This window comes from Ovis canadensis, chromosome 25 (assembly GCF_042477335.2).
Source record: "Ovis canadensis isolate MfBH-ARS-UI-01 breed Bighorn chromosome 25, ARS-UI_OviCan_v2, whole genome shotgun sequence".
NCBI classification, from domain to species: domain Eukaryota; kingdom Metazoa; phylum Chordata; class Mammalia; order Artiodactyla; family Bovidae; genus Ovis; species Ovis canadensis.
Window position 1 is genome coordinate 38,298 of NC_091269.1, and position 19,145 is coordinate 57,442.

The 19,145-nt window shown below is 44.2% G+C and overlaps 1 long non-coding RNA gene across 1 annotated transcript; it reads right to left on the reverse strand.

Annotated features, from left to right (window-relative positions):
- Positions 1-1,940: 1,940 nt before the first annotated feature.
- Positions 1,941-15,830, reverse strand: LOC138430436 (uncharacterized). Its single transcript, XR_011253164.1, has 6 exons — positions 15,664-15,830; positions 14,585-14,658; positions 12,232-12,365; positions 10,064-10,184; positions 3,277-4,110; positions 1,941-2,041 (listed from the first exon to the last, which is right to left on the reverse strand). It is a non-coding gene; the product is annotated as an uncharacterized lncRNA (long non-coding RNA).
- Positions 15,831-19,145: the final 3,315 nt, after the last annotated feature.

Below are 19,145 nucleotides of genomic sequence, written 5' to 3' on the forward strand. Positions count from 1 at the left end.
GGTCTTGGGGCCAGTGGCTTGCACACTGTCAAGAGCTCCAGCAGGGAGAACTCCGTCAGAGGAACGAGAAGGACACGTGCAGGGCTCCTCCAGCGGTTTCTTGGCCGCCCAGACTCAGAGCCGCACGGAGATCAGAGGCTCCTAGGCCCCTGGCTGGCGTCTGCAGCCCCGCACACCTGGAGGCTGACTCCGTGGGCGCCCAGCAGCTGCCTCACACAGGTAGGTTCCCTAGCGCTCTCCTCGGAGCAGAGACGTGTGCAGCTGGTTGGGGCCTGCCCCTGTGTGTCTGGGCTCCCGCCCACAGCCCCAGCTCAGGGGAAGCAGCCCCTGATCCTAGACCGGACGGAGGGGCAGGGAGCCGGCGCCTGGAAGCCGAGTGAACAGCATTCGGGAATCTAGCCTCCCAGGGGGAAGATGAAGCAGCCCAGCCGCCTTAGGCTGCAAGCCCTGCTTGGGCGGAGCCGAGTGCGCCTCCAGGATGGCAGAGCTCCAGCTCTGCTCAGAGGCCCGATCTGGCAGAGTTCCTGGCGCGAGCCTGCTCTGCCCTGGGCGAACCTTGGCCAGACTTGCCTCGCTGCTAGGCTTCCTACCCAGGAAGGAGCAGCCTTTGCGAAGTTGGCAGACGCCACTGGCGCCTTCCTGGCCTCAGCTCCACTCCTGCATTGCCTTTGCACCTAGGCCCCAGTCGTCCTTTTGGAGGGCTTATAGGCCGGTGGGTTCCACACTGCCAAGGGCTCCCATAGTGAGAGGTCTGTTCAAGGGAAGGGATGGGTATATTTGGAGTACAATCCTGTATCAGATGTGAGGCCCACACCTTCACCCTGAACGCTCACCCCGAACCCTAACCCTCACCCTCACCCTGAACCCTCACCCTCACCCTCTCCCTGAACCCTTTCCATCATCCTGAATCCTAACCCTCACCCTGAACCCTCACCCTGAATCCTTACCCTCACCCTCATCCTGAACCCTCACACCTCACCCCTCACCCTAACAAGTTTGGAGGGCTGTTCCACGAACTCTAACCTTTACCCTACCCTAACCTGACCCCCTATCCACATCATAACCCTAACCCACATCATAGTCATGCCCTCAGCCCTATACTTACCCTTGAAGTACCTACCCGCATCTTCATTTTTGACACTTCCCATGCATAACAAAAGACGAGGTTGTAAGGTTTGAAACATGGATCCAAGACCCATTATCCACATAAAAGGGATATAAATACTGTGATCACATCATTTAAATCTCTTGCATCACCAAAATACCTCTCCACCACTTATCCAGTCGCCATTGATGGATCACATCTATCTCACACATTTTATAACTTAGCAATCAAATACGCACCAGGACTCTGGGTAATTATATAGAAAAGATTTATTTATACCATAAATATTTCAACAAATTCCACTTTCTACGATGAGTTCAATCTTCACAAAAGTAGGATGAACAGCACCTGTTTCCACTAGGATCCATAGCATTGCACAAAGTGACAGTGAGCGTGAAAATCTTAATGATGACCACCAGAAAGAAGGTCAGCACGGTTGATATCACAGATTTTTCAGTGTTCCAATACAAGTTCTACCCAAATCCATAAAGAAAGACATATGCATAGGAAACTACAAATTGAAAGCAAGTCTATTGAGATAAATATTGGACATCAATTGTATGAATCTTTAAGGCATAACTGCAGACATTCTTCAGACATTCTTGAAATTCATAGAATGACAACAAAGTATGGCTACGTACAATCCATTCGGTTTTATAAACCACTCATGAATAACCTCACAAGCCATTTGAAACCAGATGACAATTTCAAATAGCTTTGATCTATAAACAAGGCTGTAAGACAGAAAGTTAAAATCGAAATACATGAAGTAAATCCTCAGTAGATATGAAAACATCCCATGGTAGTGAAGTCAATTAGCATTAGTTATTAGGGCTTTCATGCACAGACTCATCTCTGATCGATGTGATCCCAATTCATATTTGGCAAAAAATACGAAAGCTGATCTTAACAGTCATATTATTTTTCTTTGTACCCCTAAAAAGAAAAATGAACATGAAAAACTAAATTAAGCTTGGAGGCTCACATTTCCCAATCGGTATACAAAGCAACAGCATGTCAAACTTTCTAATTCACATATGCATTTAAATGAAATTGGATGAAATACCCCTAAATAAACACATACTTCTATGCCCAATGTTTCACAAGGCAGAAAACGCTCAATGAATGAAACTGAGAGGGTAACAGCCAGGAAGGCCAGGGGTCTCCAAAGGGAGGAAATGGGGTGCAAGTGTCAGACAGTTGTTATCTGTCACTTCCGAGGCAGGAGGAAACAAGCTGTTATCTTTTCTCCCCTTCTTGATACAAATTTAAAAAGAGGTTTTCTCTTACAATTCTGTGTTGCTATAATGACACCTGGTTCCGCCTGAACTTCACTTTTCTCATACTTTGAGCTGACCAAGGCATTTTTCTTATGGAAAGGTTTGCCTTAAGCTATGTGAATGTACTATGTATTTACCCTAGACTCTATCTTCAAGTAGGTTCTGCCTAAAGGCTCAGAACTGACTTGACAAACCAATATGCGTTACTCATACATGCTTCTCCTGATCTATGTGAATGAAGCTATCCATTTGCTCATATCAATCGTTTTATGGCCCAGGATGACTCACCTGGTGCCACGGTCATCTCCATATATCTTGTGGGTGAGGGGTCTGCTGCCATTCCTTTCTCTAATGAGTAGACTGCTAGTAGCTAGATAACATCCAGCCAAAGATGAGTAGGGGGCACTCTTTCTGCCCCCTTCTGATGTCTATGTCAGAAGCTTTCTCTCTTTTATACTTTAATAAAACGTTGGGACACAAAAGCTCTGACTGATCAAGCCTCATCACTGGCCCCGGGTTGAATTCTTCCTCTAAGGAGCCCAAGAATTCAAGCATCTTTCATGGTTAGACAACAACCTTTCCAAACAATGGTCTTTTCAAAAAAAAATGATGATAAGTGATGAGTATGCATATGTCTACGAATGAAATGGGACCTATATGTCAAACCACATAAAAATATATCTTCCCTCAACATACATATAACACAACCAGGCCTTCACATGCATCGATTCTCCAACTATCAAGTCATACAAATATGGATGTAAAATATCACAATACATTCCAAAGTTTAAAAGTGATGGATATTGACTTTCGCCCGCTGGTGCTTCTTTTTATGTCATCTCCATTATATTAGCTATGACAACGAATCATGTGCTGTGCGAAGTCACTTACATTGTGTCCAACTCCTTGGGATCATATGGACTAGGCCCCACCAGGCTCCTCTCTCCATGAGATTCTCTAGGCAAAGATACTGGAGGGGGTTGCCATGCTCTCCCTCAGGAGATCTTCCTGCCCCAGGGATGGAATCCATACCTCCCATGTCTCCTGCATGGGTATGTTCTGCATGTTCTTTACCACTAGAACCACCTGGGAAGCCCCAAGACACATGAACATCAGTGGATTTGGGGATCCACGGGGCATATACAGAACCATTCCTCCAACAAAACTGAAGAATGACTTTAAAATCTCAAACAAAACATGAGTATATGTGTTCACAAACTTCATGGAGCAAGGGTTTCTTCGATCTGAAAACTGGCGTCGATGAAGGACTGTGTGAAGAATACTTCAAAGTCTATTTGGCAAACACAGCCTACGTTGGCTATATTTAGTCCTCAGTTGAATGGAATGTCATGAGTACTGGTCATTTCAAATAAGTAGCCTGTGAAGCTGTTTACACTTATTGGGACGCGTGGTATACCACATTCACACATGTCAGTAGCATTGGTGCAAAAACGATACATTTCTCAGGGGAAGCTTCTACATGGACTCTTGGGATCAGAGCTCTAACTCATACACACATACTTTTCCTTTTAAAATGATCCTGCATGATAAGCAAACAAAACACTGGATGAACACCTAGACGGTGAGCTCTGTACTAAATGATTTTAAAGCCAGTAGATGGAATGAGCTGATGAGGAAGACTACAAACGAGTCATCTTCTTCAACTTGGTCAAACTGCTCATAGTCATACAAGTGAATGAAAAGTTGAGCCTGTTGTCATTAAATCTGTTTAAAAGAAATAGAATAAAAAAACAAATTAGTAAATCTTATTTTTTTAATAAACATTGTATTATTTCTGCACAGCTTTGTTACTGGCATGAATAGAATATCTACAATAATAACTTGTCACAGTGAAATGGATTCACATTCGATATCGATTCACATCTATAACTGATGCCATTGCTGTTTGATACTATAGCTTGAATGAATGCAACTTATGTGACTTCACAAACTACAAACACGACTAACATAATAGGTATTAAAAAACCTTGAGTGACATGCGCGTGAAGACTTAGTAGAGTTGCTCTCAAGAATAATGATACTATTATTCACTCTAGCCATAGTACTGGAATCTGTACATTAACACCCCTGCAAAAGAAACAGAAAGGATAGAATAATAATAAAGGAACTTCATAACTATATTCCTACTGTAAACATTCAACACTATGTTTTCTTTTAAACTGACTTTCGTATTTGGTCTACTGTAACCTCTTCTGTGTTCATTTTATGCTAAACTTATTGCTAACAGTAAAATTACCATACGAGCTCTAATTAATTTTTTTTTACTTGCAAAGCTAGTGATAGAACCAAAGGCCAATATCTACATCAAACAGGAGGAACGGAATGGAAACTGTAAACAATTTTATGGAATAGCATTTCTGTGCTCCTATTCAGTCAAACGGACATTCAAAAGGATGTGATTTTTCTGAAAGTTTATTTCGGAAACTTGGAAGTGGATGACTGCAAACAATAAAACGAATAATATATTGATACATAATATTAATAATATACAATGGGTCATTCTTTTTTCTATTCTGCCAGAGCTAACTGACTGGAAGTCAGTTGTCGTAACTACTACTAACATAAGACCCTCACCGATGAGTGAAGATATATAGGAAAATCCATAATAGATCTAAAAACCATCAAAGATAAAATGGTAATTAAAAAATACAGTGACAGTTTAGTTGGTATAAGAAACAGGATGATTATGAAAGCAAAGCCAACAATCACGGATAGGCCATGGAAGCCCGTGGCTGTCACCAGTGTTGACTTGTATCCTTCATCTGAGGTTGTTAAAAGTGCATGGTAAAATCCAGAGGTTTGCAGCAGTGGTAACCTCCTGAACAGACTGAAATAAAAAGGGTTTCCAGAATATCCTGACGATTTCCATCTACTAGGCTGTGGTGAGCTCAAGCAATACATACTCCAGAGGACAGAAGACAGACGTCTACTGCACTTAGGGAGAAAGGGAATGTTGCTGCTCAGCCTAGTACAAGTGTAGAAGCAACACCTCGGTGATTCGACCTTTAAAGACTCAATACATATGAGAACGACTGGTATGAATAATCCTTCAGAAGTGCCTTCTCAGACCTCCTCCCATCATAAGCACAAGCATAATGAAAACACTGAGTTTTCATGGTCTCACGCAAAATTAGACTCACTTATGACTTTGCTTTGAGAAGAGTTGAACTACTCATTGTTTAAGAGAAATGACCCTTTCTTCTCTGAAGATTTGTGAATCATTCATAGGGTGTGGTGAATAAACTACTTAAGGATCTAATACATAAAATGCAATAGGCTAAGCACAGAGATATTTTTCTCCCTTTCTCAAAGGATGGAACATTTTGTATTTGCACTGACTTTATGTCTTGACTTCATGTACAATTATATATTGATTTTTTTAGTTGACATACAATAGGACTAAAAATATTGATATAATACTAATAACTCATGTTGGTATGTGTGGTTGTCACATAGGATTCACAGGAGATTTAAATTCACAGTTGTCAACGTAAAGGATGAATGCTATTTAGCTTCTTCGTGAATCTAGACCATGAATGAAGAGTTTTCCTCAACATATTTCACTGAGGGAAATACAAGGATGATAGGCATAATACTATGCTTCGACTCACGGATATCTAAGCATTGTTCACAATACAGATCTGATTTTCGAAATCAGGGTTCTTTCAGTGTCCTTGAACAGCATTTGCTTTTCTGTATACAGAAGAAAAAACTCATGAGTATCAAACTGGTTCACATAAAACATTCGTATGAATTGTTATCTTCCTGAACCAGGGATCAAACCCACATCACTTCCACCTCCTGCACTGGTAGGCAGATTATTTACTGACTGTGCCACCTGGGAATCGACATACATTTCAAGGACCACTGCCATCAGCTTCTACTGTTCATGACCAAAGTAGGAGAAACAACATTGGAAGAAGTACTCATAAGGGTACTCATAGGAACTACTCATAAGTCAAGGAACTGTGATACTGGGTACTCTCATTATTACTGGGACAAGTCAGTTCCTCTGATGATGACGGGTATAACTGAAAAATTATTACAAATGCATGGGATGCGATGTCTACATGATAAATGTGTTCCTCTTATACTATTGCTTCAGGGATGCCTACTTCCGCATGAAGGACTGCACTTCAAGGGATGCCCACTATTCCAGCTCAAGCAACAGATAGTGAAGTGCAGATCATTGTCCTTTGTTGAAAATAATCAGCAGTTTGTCAACATAGGGAACATGCCGGAGGAACCCTTGGGATGGAACTCTAAAAACAGGTTGGGCCCTCTTTTTGCCAAGCCCTGAGATAAAATACAAATCAGAAAAAGAAAAATAGCATCGGTTTTGTCAGGACTTCCTCATCTTTTCTTTCTCGGTAGCAGGAAGCAGACATTGAGGCCAGAGGACTGCAGGATTTCATTGTGAACTAACGTTGGGTGGGGTGGAGGCTCATCACTCTAGTAAGAATGTGGCTCAATAAAACGGAATTTCATTCACTTCATGGACATAGAGTTCTATAATCCTTCATTAAGGAATTCAATAAGTTATATTTCCTTACACCTTCACAATCTCTTGGTTTACAAGAATGTCAATTGCTAGTCCAGCACTTATACAATGAGTGTTGCAGGTAGTATGAATGTATAAATGATGATGAGCAATGACAGGAAGTTTATTTATTCTCTGTTTGAATTCTTGATTTTTTATATAATTTTTTATAATATCCTTACAGATGTGAATATTTTAGTGACATGTATAAATACACGTTGAGTAGTGCTATAATAACTCATAGTGTTGGCACAATAAATATCATGGTTATTATGTGCTTTTCATATATTCCTTTTGAGATTCTCTTCCATTATACATTATCATAAGATATTTAATAGTTTCCTAAACTGTACAGTAGGTCCTTGTGGCTTCTTTTATATATAGTAATGTATTTGTTAATAATTCAAACAAAAACTGGTACACAAATATTCATAGTGACATTCACGATAGCTCAAAGGTAGAACTCATTCAAGTGTCCGTTGGTGGGAGACTGAATATGCAACACAAGGTATATTCAGAAGCTTGAACGGTATTCCACCATACAAAAAAGTACATTAAATGGTGCTGTCACTCTGCAAGACATTACAGAAATGACTCCAAAACGAACACGTGGAATAAATACATAGTTTGATTCCAATTCATGCTATGTACCCAAAAGGATTGGGAAAGGGGGCTGAAAAAATGGATACTTCTTCCGTCATACTCACAACAGCATGATTCAACACTGGCAAACAAACAGAAGTGATCTAAGTGTCCATGGCAGCCAATTCCATGAATAAACTGTGGTATACACACAATGGAATCTGATTCGGCCCTTCAAAGTCAGTAATTCTGACAATGCGACAATGTGGACAAACCTTATGGTCATTAGATTAAGTGAAATAAACCAGACCAAGAAAAGACAAACGTGCTGTGATTCCACTCATATGAGATATCCAAACAAGTCAAATCTGTCAGAAATAGCAGAGAGTGATTCCGACCGATCGAAAAGAGTTCATGTTTCATGGACCTCAGTTTCCCTTGGAAAAACTGACTTCCCGTGATATCTCCAAAACCAATTAGACAAATAATTGGAAGCTATATCCAGTCAAATGAATGTAGACATAATGTTACAGTGTACACCAAACTCACTCAAACTTCTCAACAGACAAAAGGCAAAACTGTATCTATGGTACCTCAGCTTAACTTAAAACTGTATCTACGGTACCTCACTTCTGCTTATAAAATTTAACAACAACAACAACACACTAAAGTCTATCCAAAAACGGACATAAAACATATATAACATCAACTTTAAAAATTAGAAATTTAAACTGTGAAAAACCTTATTCACAAAACTTAAACACAAGCCAAAGGAAAATATATTTATAAAATATATATCTGATAAAGGATTGTACTCCAAATATACCAAAAAATCTAGAACAATCTCATAAAAAATGTATACACCTAAACATCTGGCCTACAAAAATATAAAGATAGTAAATAAGCCTATCAAAAAGACTCAAAATCACATATCATTAGGAAATTACAAACTAAAATAACAGTGAGGTAGCACTGCACACCTATTAGATCCAGTAAACTCAAAAAAAGGGGGTAGGGCACAGCTTCTCGAGTGGCTCAGTGGTAAAGAATCTGCCTGACAATGCAAGACACTCTAGTTCGATCTGTTACCCCAGAAGATCCCACAAGCCACAGAGAAACATAGCTGGATGTTTCCACAGCTAAACAAGGCTCTCCTGTGACCTGAATACTACATGTCTAGCACTTACTAAACAGCTTTGAAAACATGTCCAGACAAAAAAGTATCGCATGATTATATACAACAGCTCTACTTGTAATAACTAAAAACTTTCAAATATCAGGATGTCTTCAGTAGATGACAGTGTAAACAAATGGGGATACATCCAAAGTGAAGGGGAGCAAATGCTACCACAAAATATACCACCTCAGCATGAGGATTAGTTGGACCCAATTAACTTTTATTTTTTTACAGGACACATGATCATCTCTGAAACCCAAGTTCAAGACAGCTCTTCTGTGAGTCACATTTACCAGAGAAATCTCATTTCAAAGGAATCCTCTCTATATGACAGATAGAAGGATGAGACACAGTCTTTTGAAACTCTTTTTTCTTTTCTATCGATAGGGAAAGCTAAGCCATAAATCTGCACAACAACCATACCCTTCCTTTCCTTTGGTTGTATTTTCTTAATGTTTCTTTTTTAATTTGGCTGCGCCAGGTCAACCTTCATTGAGGCAAGCCAGATATTTAGCTACAACATGCAAATTCTCCGTTGTGGCATGGGAGATCTAGTTCTTGGATCAGGGAATGAACCTGGGCCTCCTTCTTTGGGAGTGTCCAGTCTCAGCCACTGGACCACCAGGAAGTGCCTGTTTTGTTTTCAGATGAAGATGGAATCTGAGGTGATATCTTGGGCCATTTCAGTCACTGACTCAGTTTCCTGAGTTTCTCCAAAGCACGCACAAGGTGCACATTATTAAACTGGTTTGCAAAACAAGAAAAGGTTGTCTGCTACAACACTGTATGCTTACAAATATCTAAACGGTAAATGGCATATTACTTATTTTTAATTACTATGGGGGGAGAAAGAATGCAGGATTCATACATGTTACAACATGAATAAATATTAAAACCATCTTCAGTGAAAAAAAAATCCACATAGGAAAGGCCACCCAGAACCCTTATTCACCATGTCTGCTTTCAATCCATCAAGTTTGTCCAAATAACTGAAAATCTCAGTAACACTCTAAATAAAGAAAAAAGGATGAAGACGGAAACAAAAGATATATTCATACATTTGAACAATTGCTAAAAGTGGAAGTGGGGTGGTGGATTACATTATAATGTAGATACCATATGATTTCCTGATTTTGGAGATTATGTGCTGGTTCTGAAGAAGGCACCCATTTTGGATAAAACACATAGAGTATTTTAGATGATGTGGCAAATGCTAGCACTTGTTCCCATTGCTAGGCATTTTCTGTACATTTTAAATGACTGGAAAGTATACTAGGTTTCAAAACAACCATGTCAATACCACAAAAGAAATTTAGAGCAGACAGGCAGGAAACTTTCTGATACAGGCCAAGACTTACCCAGATGAAGTTCAAGGGAAGCTGCGATGCTCACTGCCCGTGAAGGAGTCCACGTGGAATGAAGAAGTACTGTGGGAAGTCTATTAGTAACCACCATGTCTTGGGTCCTCTGGATGACCTACTGCAGGAGAAACAGATCTTACAGATAAAATGATCCACATCACTTCACAAAAAGTTGTTAGGCTACATTCAGTAAAGCGGAATCATTTCGGATCAATTTACAATCATATAAAATACTACCATTTACAGTCCAGAAATCACTTGCATTTCTACACACTAATAACAATCAGAAAAAAATATTAAGAAAATCCCACTTAAATAAAACATCTAGCAACAAACTTAATCAAGAACATAAAAGACCAGTAGTCAGAAAACTAGAAAGCACTGATAAAGAAACCAAAGAAAACACAAATACACAGAAAACTGTTCCACGCTCATGCACTGGAACAATGAGGAATTAAGAGGTCCATTCCAACCAAAGTCATCAACAAATACACGGACTGCAATCACAAAATAATATTCAATGGCATTTTTCACAGAAATAGAAGTATTCCTCATATTAGACTGCTACTGTTGAACGGGACCTTAAGCGGCCAAAAAGACTCTGAGAAAGAGGAACACAGCTGGAGGCATCTTCCTATCCCTCTTCAAACTACATCACGGAGCTGTAGTGACCACCACAGTGAGGAACTGGCAGGAACACAGACACATGGACTCCAGGAGAGAATAGAGAGCCCAGAAACGAACCCACCTGTACATGGTCAGTTCCTGAAAATCAAACCAGGAACGAGCGAAGAGGAAAGGACAGTCTTCTCAAGAAACAGTGACAGGAAAATGGCCACCTACACGGAAGAACATCAGTGTTCATCCTCTACATCATCTAAGGCAAATCTAACTGAAAACCCACCGCTTTGCACACGGAGCTCTTTCCCCCTGAGTCCTCTGAGATGGACCTCCAGTCAGCCCTCAGCTGGACACAGGAAACGTCTACTCCATCCTCATTTTTCGCTCTTGCAGCGCCTCCCTGCTGGTGGGCACTGAGGCAACCCTGCTCCTCTCAGCCTGGATGCAGCCCTGTTATCCAGAAGCCTGAGCCCTGATGGTCCTGAGGAGACAAAGCTCCCGCCAGCTGCTCACGGAGCAGAGTCTAAAGGCAAAGCGTCCTGCGCCCGCGGGTCAGAGGGGCCTTTGGCGCCCCCTGCGGGCCACAAGAGAAGAGCGGGCAGCCCGGCGATCACAGACCTCAGAGGGCTCACCCAGAAGCAGCTCTGCTGTGAGCACTCAGACTGGAAGCCCAAACTGAAATGGAGCAGAATAGCTCCATGACCCTCTGCAAAACATGGCTAAGGAACAATCAGAGCCTGCATGGAATGCAGCCATAAAAAGGAACACATTTGAGTTTGTTCTAATAAAGGGGAGGGAAGTCAGTCAAAGAGAGAAAAACATGGAATCTAGAAGGATGGTACTGACGAGTCTGTTCACAGAGCAGCAATGGAGGTGCAGACATAGAGAACAGACTTACAGACAAGGGTGGAGAACAAGAGGGAGAGGGTGAGATGAATGGAGAGAGCAGCATGGGTGCAGGTACACCTACATTTGTAAATAGACAACCAATGGGAATTTGCTGTATGATTCAGGGAACTCAAACTGGGGCTCAGTAGTAACCTGGAGTGGTGGGAATGGGTGTGAAATGGGAGGGAGATTCAAGAGTAAGAGGACATAGGTACACCTATGGTTAATTCATGTGGATGTATGACAAATCAAACCAATATTGTAAAGCAATGATCAATCAACTAAAAAGAAATAACTTTAAAAAAATATGAACATAAACACAAACTTTGCAACAAGGTAACTCCATTTTAAAAACTATAGAATTTTAGAAAACTGCAAAAGTTCTACATGACCTTCGGTCTGGTGATCAGGTCTAACATACACAAAACAAGCCAACTTACCAAATTATGAATACAAATTAGTTAAAACATTGCCTTTTATCATTTCATACATTTACCCTGTGGAGGACCTTACTCGAGAGAACCAAAAACAAACTGTTAAATGAACCACGGACCACCCACCCTGGCCAGGCAACAGAGAAAAGAAAACACTTGCAGGAATCATCTTACAACAGGAGGTCCTGGGAAGGAACAAGGAACGAACAAGCTACCACCAACCAGAATTCTGGAGAGGTCAGGAGATGGGAGGCTCCAGTTCAGAGGTCCTACCAACCTCCCAGGATCCACTTCGCTGGAATCCATCTCAGCTGAGTGATGCGTGTGCCCCCAAGAAGGATCCCAATTCAGAATGCCTGGCAAGAGACAAACCAGAAATGAGCCCGATGACCATAAAACCTGAGACTGTGAGCCACATGACAGAGTGGTTCTCTCCGTTTCCCTCACCCTCCTGCCCTCCACCCTGGCAGCCCTTCCCAATAAAGCCTCTCGCTTGGACAGCACTCCTCTCCTCAGACAACTCATTGCCCAGTGTCAGACAAGAACTCACTCTCAAGCCCTGAAAGGGATCCCCCTTCCTTCATCAAAAGCAATATCCAGGAGAAAATATCTTCAAAACGCTATCTTGCAGAGAAGGAAATCAGAGAAGGCAATGGCAGCCTACTCCAGTACCATTGCCTGGAGAATCCCACGGACAGAGGAGCCTGGTAGGCTGCAACCCCGGGGTCACTAAGAGACGGACACGACTTCACTGAGTGGCTTCACTTTCACTTTTCACTTTCATGCACTGGAGAAGGACATGGCAACCCACTCCAGTGTTCTTGCCTGGAGAATCCCAGGGACAGAGGAGCCTGGTAGGCTGCTGTCTATGGGGTCGCGCAGAGTCAGGCACGACTGAAGCGACGCAGCAGCAGCAGCAGCAGCAGCAGCAGCAGCAGCAGAGAAGGAAATGGCACCACCTGCAGTACTCTGGTCTCAGAAATCCCAGGGACAGAGGAGCTTGGTGGGCTACAGTCCAAAAGCAGGGCATTTCTGATGGGAGGAAACAGTCCCAGGGAAGCTGAGCTGCTCACCAAAGGCCCCAGAGCTTTGGATAGCACACCAGAGCTGGGGCTGAGGATTCCCAGCTGCCATGCCTCTTGATCCTGGCCTCTTTCACTAGATACATGTGTGGAAAACTAGAATCTAAAATATGCCCTGGTGGTTCCATAGTAAAGAATCCACCCCCCGGTGCTGGAGATGCATGTGCGATCCCTAGGATGGGAAGATCCCACATCCTATGGAGCCCGTGTGCCACAACAGCCGAGCGAGCCTGTGCTCTAGATCCTGGAAGCCACGATGCCGAGTTCACATGCTGCAGCCACTGAAGCCCGTGAGCCTGTGCCCCTCAACAAGAGGAGACACTGCAGTGAGAAGCCTGCAAACCACTAGTTATGGGCCATGCTCACCAAAGCTAGAGAAAAGCCCACACACAAAGATGCAACACAGCCAACAATCAATAAAACTGTTTTCCTAAAACAATGCATATCTGACAAAGAAACTGTATTCGAATTGTCCAAGAACACTAGAGCAAACAAGCCCATTCATAATTGGTAGCGACTGAAATAGACACCTGGCCACTGAGGGTATACTGATAGTAAACTATCATACAAAAACATACTCAAGATACTGGTGCAATGCATGCAGAGCCCCCTTTGAAAGACAATCTGACAGTTTTTTTTTCAGTAACCACGTGGGACAAGCACTGAATTCTGTGTATGACAAGCGGTGGAAGCCAGGTATCTTACCATTGGAATGCAAAGTTACAGATAAACAAAAGGAAACGTTACAATGTCCATGTCGTGGTGGATCAGGTTGGAGACATCACAAATTACCTTTAACTGAATATGTTCAAAGGTGAGCTGGAATACATGTATATATATATATCCATGTATTGTCAGCTGAGCATATTGAGCTCCTACATGTATGTTTTAAATATCATTCTCTAATAAAAGGGAACAGGAAACATCTCCAATGGCCCGGTGGTAAAGAATCTGCCTACCGATGCAGGGAACATGGGTTCAATTCCTGTGTAGGAGATTCCACACGCCCAGGGGCAACGAAGCCCTTGAACAGCTCTTGAAGTTTGCATGCTCCAGAGCCCAAGCTCTGGCAGAGAAAGCACTGCAATGAGAAGCCATGGCACAGCAACTAGAGGGTAGCCTCTGCTCACTACAACTAGACAAACGAGCAATAAAGACCCAGCACAGTCAAAAATAATGTAATGATTAAAAAAAGGACAGTTCTTTGAAGAAATGACTGAGACTAGGGGTGAGACTGTAAATATATGAGCCAGGGTCATCTTAAATTATGAGAAATTAAAGAAACTAAAGACAACTATCAAGCTGTCCAAACTGATACAAATGGATGATGACACAGTGTTATCTGTATACACCAGCAAATAACAATCTGAAAAGGAATTTAAACAAACGATTCCCTTTCAGTCATGTCAACATTAATAAAAGACTTTGCTATGGACAGAATGAGGATAACAAGACTGGCACACTGGAAATGATACATGATTGCTGAAAAATACCTTAAAGACATGGACAGATACTCCATAGCGATGAAAAGGCTTCAGTTGGCAATACCATGGAATGCATCTTCAATCTGAAATGAAGATTCAATATGAATTACAAAAGGCTGAAAGGTGGTTGCTAAACCACAAAAGATGCCAGCATTCTTGGACTCCAGAGGAGAATTCAATCCAGGGCAAGTGACGAAGCTTGATGGCTCAGAGGTTTTCTGTTAAAAAGTTTTATTAAAATATAAAAGAGATCGAGAGAGCTGCTGACGTAGACAGTAAAAGGGGGAAGAAAGAGTACCCCCTGCTAGGCTTTAGCCAGATGTTATAGAGCCACTAGCAGTCTGCTAATGAAAGAAAGACAATGTGTCAGAGAATGGCACCAGGCCCCTCACCCACAGCATGCATTGAGATAACATTGGCAGCAGATGAGTCATCCCAGGCCATAAAATGATGGACATGAATCTTGAAGAAAGGCAGATTTCCAAGCAAATATATAGTTTCATTCACATAGATTAAGAGAACAAGGTATGAGTAAAACATACTGGTTTGTCAAGTTTTTTCTGAGCCTTTAGGGGAAACTGACCTGAAGACAGAGCCTTGGGTAAATACATAGTACATTAGCATACCTTAAGACAAACATTTCCATAAGAAAAATGCATTGCTTAGTTCAAGGTTTGAGGAAAGTTAAATTCAGGTGGAGCCAGGAGTGGTCATGGCAACACAGAATTTTCTGAGAAACCTCCTTTTAAATTTGTATCAAGATGGAGGAAAAAAAATGCAGCACTCTTTTGTCTCCTCTGGCCTCTTAAGAGAGAGGAAAAAACGTCTGACACTTGCAGTCTATTTTCTCTGTCTGGAGACCCCTGGCCTTCCTGCCTGTTATCCTCTCCAGGCCTGTAGGAAGCAATACACTAGGCTGCTTGGGAAAACCGCGCGGGTCTGAGCTTTATGCAAAGGGGTAAAGCGGTAAAACCCTTGGCCCCAAAGGCGAGGCTTTTCTGCGACCGCCATTTTAGTCGGCTCCGAGACTGCAAACAAAGAGGGCAGAATACATGGTTCCCTGCTCCGCCCAGTCTGAGTTCCCTTACCTGTGGCCCACAGCCCTGCGCTCTGCTCGCTGGATGCCAATCGACGGGGACCCAGGAGCCCACGAAACGAGCATTCCCAGCTGCAATGGCGAGCCCTGAGAGCCCTGGCCCCCGACGCGCCGCCATGTTCATCCCGCCCCAGACCCGCTCACGTGAGCCGCGCTCCTGACCAGCCGCCCAGGCTCGCCCCGCCCCCGACGCGCTCACGGTGCGCCCCACCCCCACGCCCCCTTCCAGGACAGGCCCGCGGGACCGCGACTGCCTCCAGGTGAAACACAAGGACAAGCAAATCCACCCCACCGAGACAATCCAAGCTTTTTCTCAGCTGATCTGTCTATGATTTAGGGATAAAACTATGACTATAGAAAGCAAAGATGACCTAGGACAGCCATGATATTCTATAGAGCCAGACCCTGGCGGGCAGAGGCTTGAAGAGGGTCCGGGAGCTCTGTCAGAGCAGCAAGCCTCTGTAGCGTAGCGGTTAGGTGTGCTGGTGAGCAGGCAGGTGATGGTCTGTAAGTCAGGAGTTCAAATCCGCAGCTTAACTCTTTTGCTCTTAGGGGGCGGGGGACAGCAACAGGCGGGACTTAGACCAGAAATGTTTATTTTTATTTTAGAGGTTTATTGTTAAGCTTAGGGTTAGGGTCCGGGCAACCCCCCAACTTGTTCAGGTTCAGGTTCAGGGTTAGGGTTAGAATTTGGGGAACCCCCTCTTCTAAGAGTTCGGGTTTGGGTTAGGGTTCATGTCAGGGTCAGGGTTCAGGTTACGGTTAGGGTTAGCATTAGTGTTGGGGTTACAGCTTAAAGTGAGCCCTAATAGGGCTCATAGTTCTTTATTAGCCTGCCCTGGCGGGCCGAGGCTTGAAGAGGGTTCGGGAGCCCTGCTGAAAGCAGCAAGCCTCTGTAGCATAGGGGTTAGACGGGCCACTAGGCAGGCAGACTATGGCCTGTAAATCAGGAGTTCAAGTCTCCAGTCTGATCTTTTTGCTTTTAAGGGGCAGGGGACTGCAAGAGCCAGGGCTTAGACCAGAAAATTTTTTTATTTTAGAGGTTTATTGTTAAGCCTAGGGTTAGGGTTCGGGCAACCCCCCCCCCCACTTGTTAGGGTTCGGGTTCAGGTTAGAATTCGGGGACCCCCCCTCTTCTTAGAGTTCGGGTTTGGGTTAGGGTTCAGGTCAGGGTCATGGTTCGGGTTACGGTTAGGGTTGGCATTAGCTCTAGGGTTACAGCTAAAGTGAGCGCTAATAGGGTCCATAGTTCTTTATTAGCCTGCAGTGGCGGGGTGAGGCTTGAAGAGTGCCTGGGAGCAAGACAAAGCCCAGTAATCCTCCCTAGCGAAGCGGTTAGGCTGACAACCAGTTAAACATCCAACTTGGCTCTGTAGGTCAGGCATTCAAGTCCCAGTTTTGCCTCGTTTGCTTTTAGGGGGTGAGGGACAGCAAGGGGCGGGGCTTAGGCCAGAAAAGTTTATGTTTATGTTAGAGTTTTATTGTTAGGGTTAGGTTTAGGGTTCTGGCATCCCCCCAACTTGTTAGGGTTCAGGTTCAGAGTTCGGGTGCGGGGAATCCCCTCTCTACTTAGGGTTCGGGTTCAGGGTTCGTGTTTGTAGTTTGGGGTTCAGCGTTTGGGGTTAGGGGTTCGTGGTTCTAGTTTGAAGTTTGGGGTTCCGATTAGGGGTTCAAGGTTCAGCTTAGGGGTTTGGGGTTCGGGGTTCGGGTTAGGGGTTCGCGGTTTGGGTTTGGGGTTTGGGGTTCGGGTTAGGGGTTCGCGTTTCAGATTTGGGGATCAGGTTATGGGTTCTCAGTTCAGGTTCGGGGTTCGCAGTTCGGGTTTGGGGTTTGAGGTTCAGGTAAAGGGTTTGGGGTTCGCGGTTTGGGTTTGTGGTTTGAGGTTTGGGTTTGGGGTTTGGGGATCAGGTTAGGGGCTCTCGGATTGGGTGAGGGGTTCACAGTTCGGGTTTGGGTTTGAGGTTAGGGTGAAGGGTTTGGGGTTTGGGGTTCGCGGTTTGGGTTGGAGGTTTGGGATTCGGGTTAGGGGTTTTGGGTTTGGGATTCGGGTTATGGGTTTGGGTTTTGGGGTTCGCGGTTTGGGTTTGGGTTTGGGGTTCGGGTTCGGGGTTCGGGGTTCGGGTTTGCGGTTTGGAGTTCGAGGTTTGGGGAAGGGGTTCGCGGATTTGGTTAGGGGTTAGGGATTTGGGGTTTGGAGTCTGGGATTTGGGTCAGGGGTTCGCGGTTTGGGGTTCCAGTTATGGGTTTGGGGTTTGGGTTCAGGGTTGTGGGTTGGGGGTTTGGGGTTCTGTTTTTGGGTTTGCACTTTGGGTTACAGATTAGGGGTTTGGGGTTTGGGTTTGGGGTTAGGGAATTGGGGTTCGAGGATCGGGGTTGGGGGTTCCGATAGAGGTTCAGTAAGTGAGATTTGTGGTTTGGGGGTCAAGATTTGAGGTTTGGGGTTTGGTGTTCGGGGGTTTGGGTTCAGGGTTTGGGGATGGGGGTGTGAAGTGCAGTTTCGAGTTTCGCTGTTCAGGTTAGGAGTTAGGGGTTGGGAGTTCGGGGTTCGGCTTAGGGGTTTGGGTTGTGCGGTTTGGGGTTTGAGGTTTGGGGTTCCGGTTAGGGGTTTGGGGTTTGGGGTTCGGATCAGGGGTTTGGAGTTTGGGTTTGAGGGTTGGGTTTTGGGGTTTGGGTTTCGGGGTTTAGAATTTGGGTTAGGTGTTCGCAGTTTGGGTTAGGGGTTTGGGGTTTGGGTTGGGGGTGAAGGGTGTGGGGTATGGGTTAGGGGTTTGGGTTCAGTGTTTGGGGTTCAGTTTATGGGTTTGCGTTTCCGGTAAGGCATTAGGGGTGTGCGGTTTGGGTTTGGGTTTGGGGTTCATGTTAGCGGTTTGGGGTTGGGGGTTCGGGTTCCAGATTTGGGGTTCGGGGTTTGAGTTATGGATTCGGGGTTTGGGCTACATGATTCGGGGTTTGTGGTATGGGGTTTGGGGGTCAGGGTTTGGGTTTGGGGCTTGGGTTAGGGGTTCGGGTTCGAGTTAGGGGTTCACGGATCGGGTTAGGGGTTTGGGGTTCGGCGTTTGAGGTTCGGTTAAGGGGATCGCTGTTCTGGTTAGGGGGTAGTGACAGGGGCTTCTGTTTTAGGGTAGGGGGTCGCAGTTCAGGTTATGGGTTAGGGGTTTGGTGTTTCGTTTTTGAGTTATGGTAAAGGGTTCAGGTAGGGGATTGGGTTAGGGGATTCGGGTTCAGGTTGGGAGTCCGGTGCATGGGGTTAGAGATTTGGATTCGGGAAATGGGTTGGGGTTCATGGTATGGTGTTCGAGTTAGGGGTTTGGGGTGTGGGGTTTGGGGTTTCTTGTTCTGATTAGGGGCTTGGGGTTTGGGGTATGGGGTTCGGCTTCGGGGTTAGAGGTTTGCGGTTTGGGGTTTGGGTTTGGAGATTGGAGTTTGGGCTTGGGATAAAGGGGTAGGTGTTATGGTATGAGGTCGGGTTAGGGT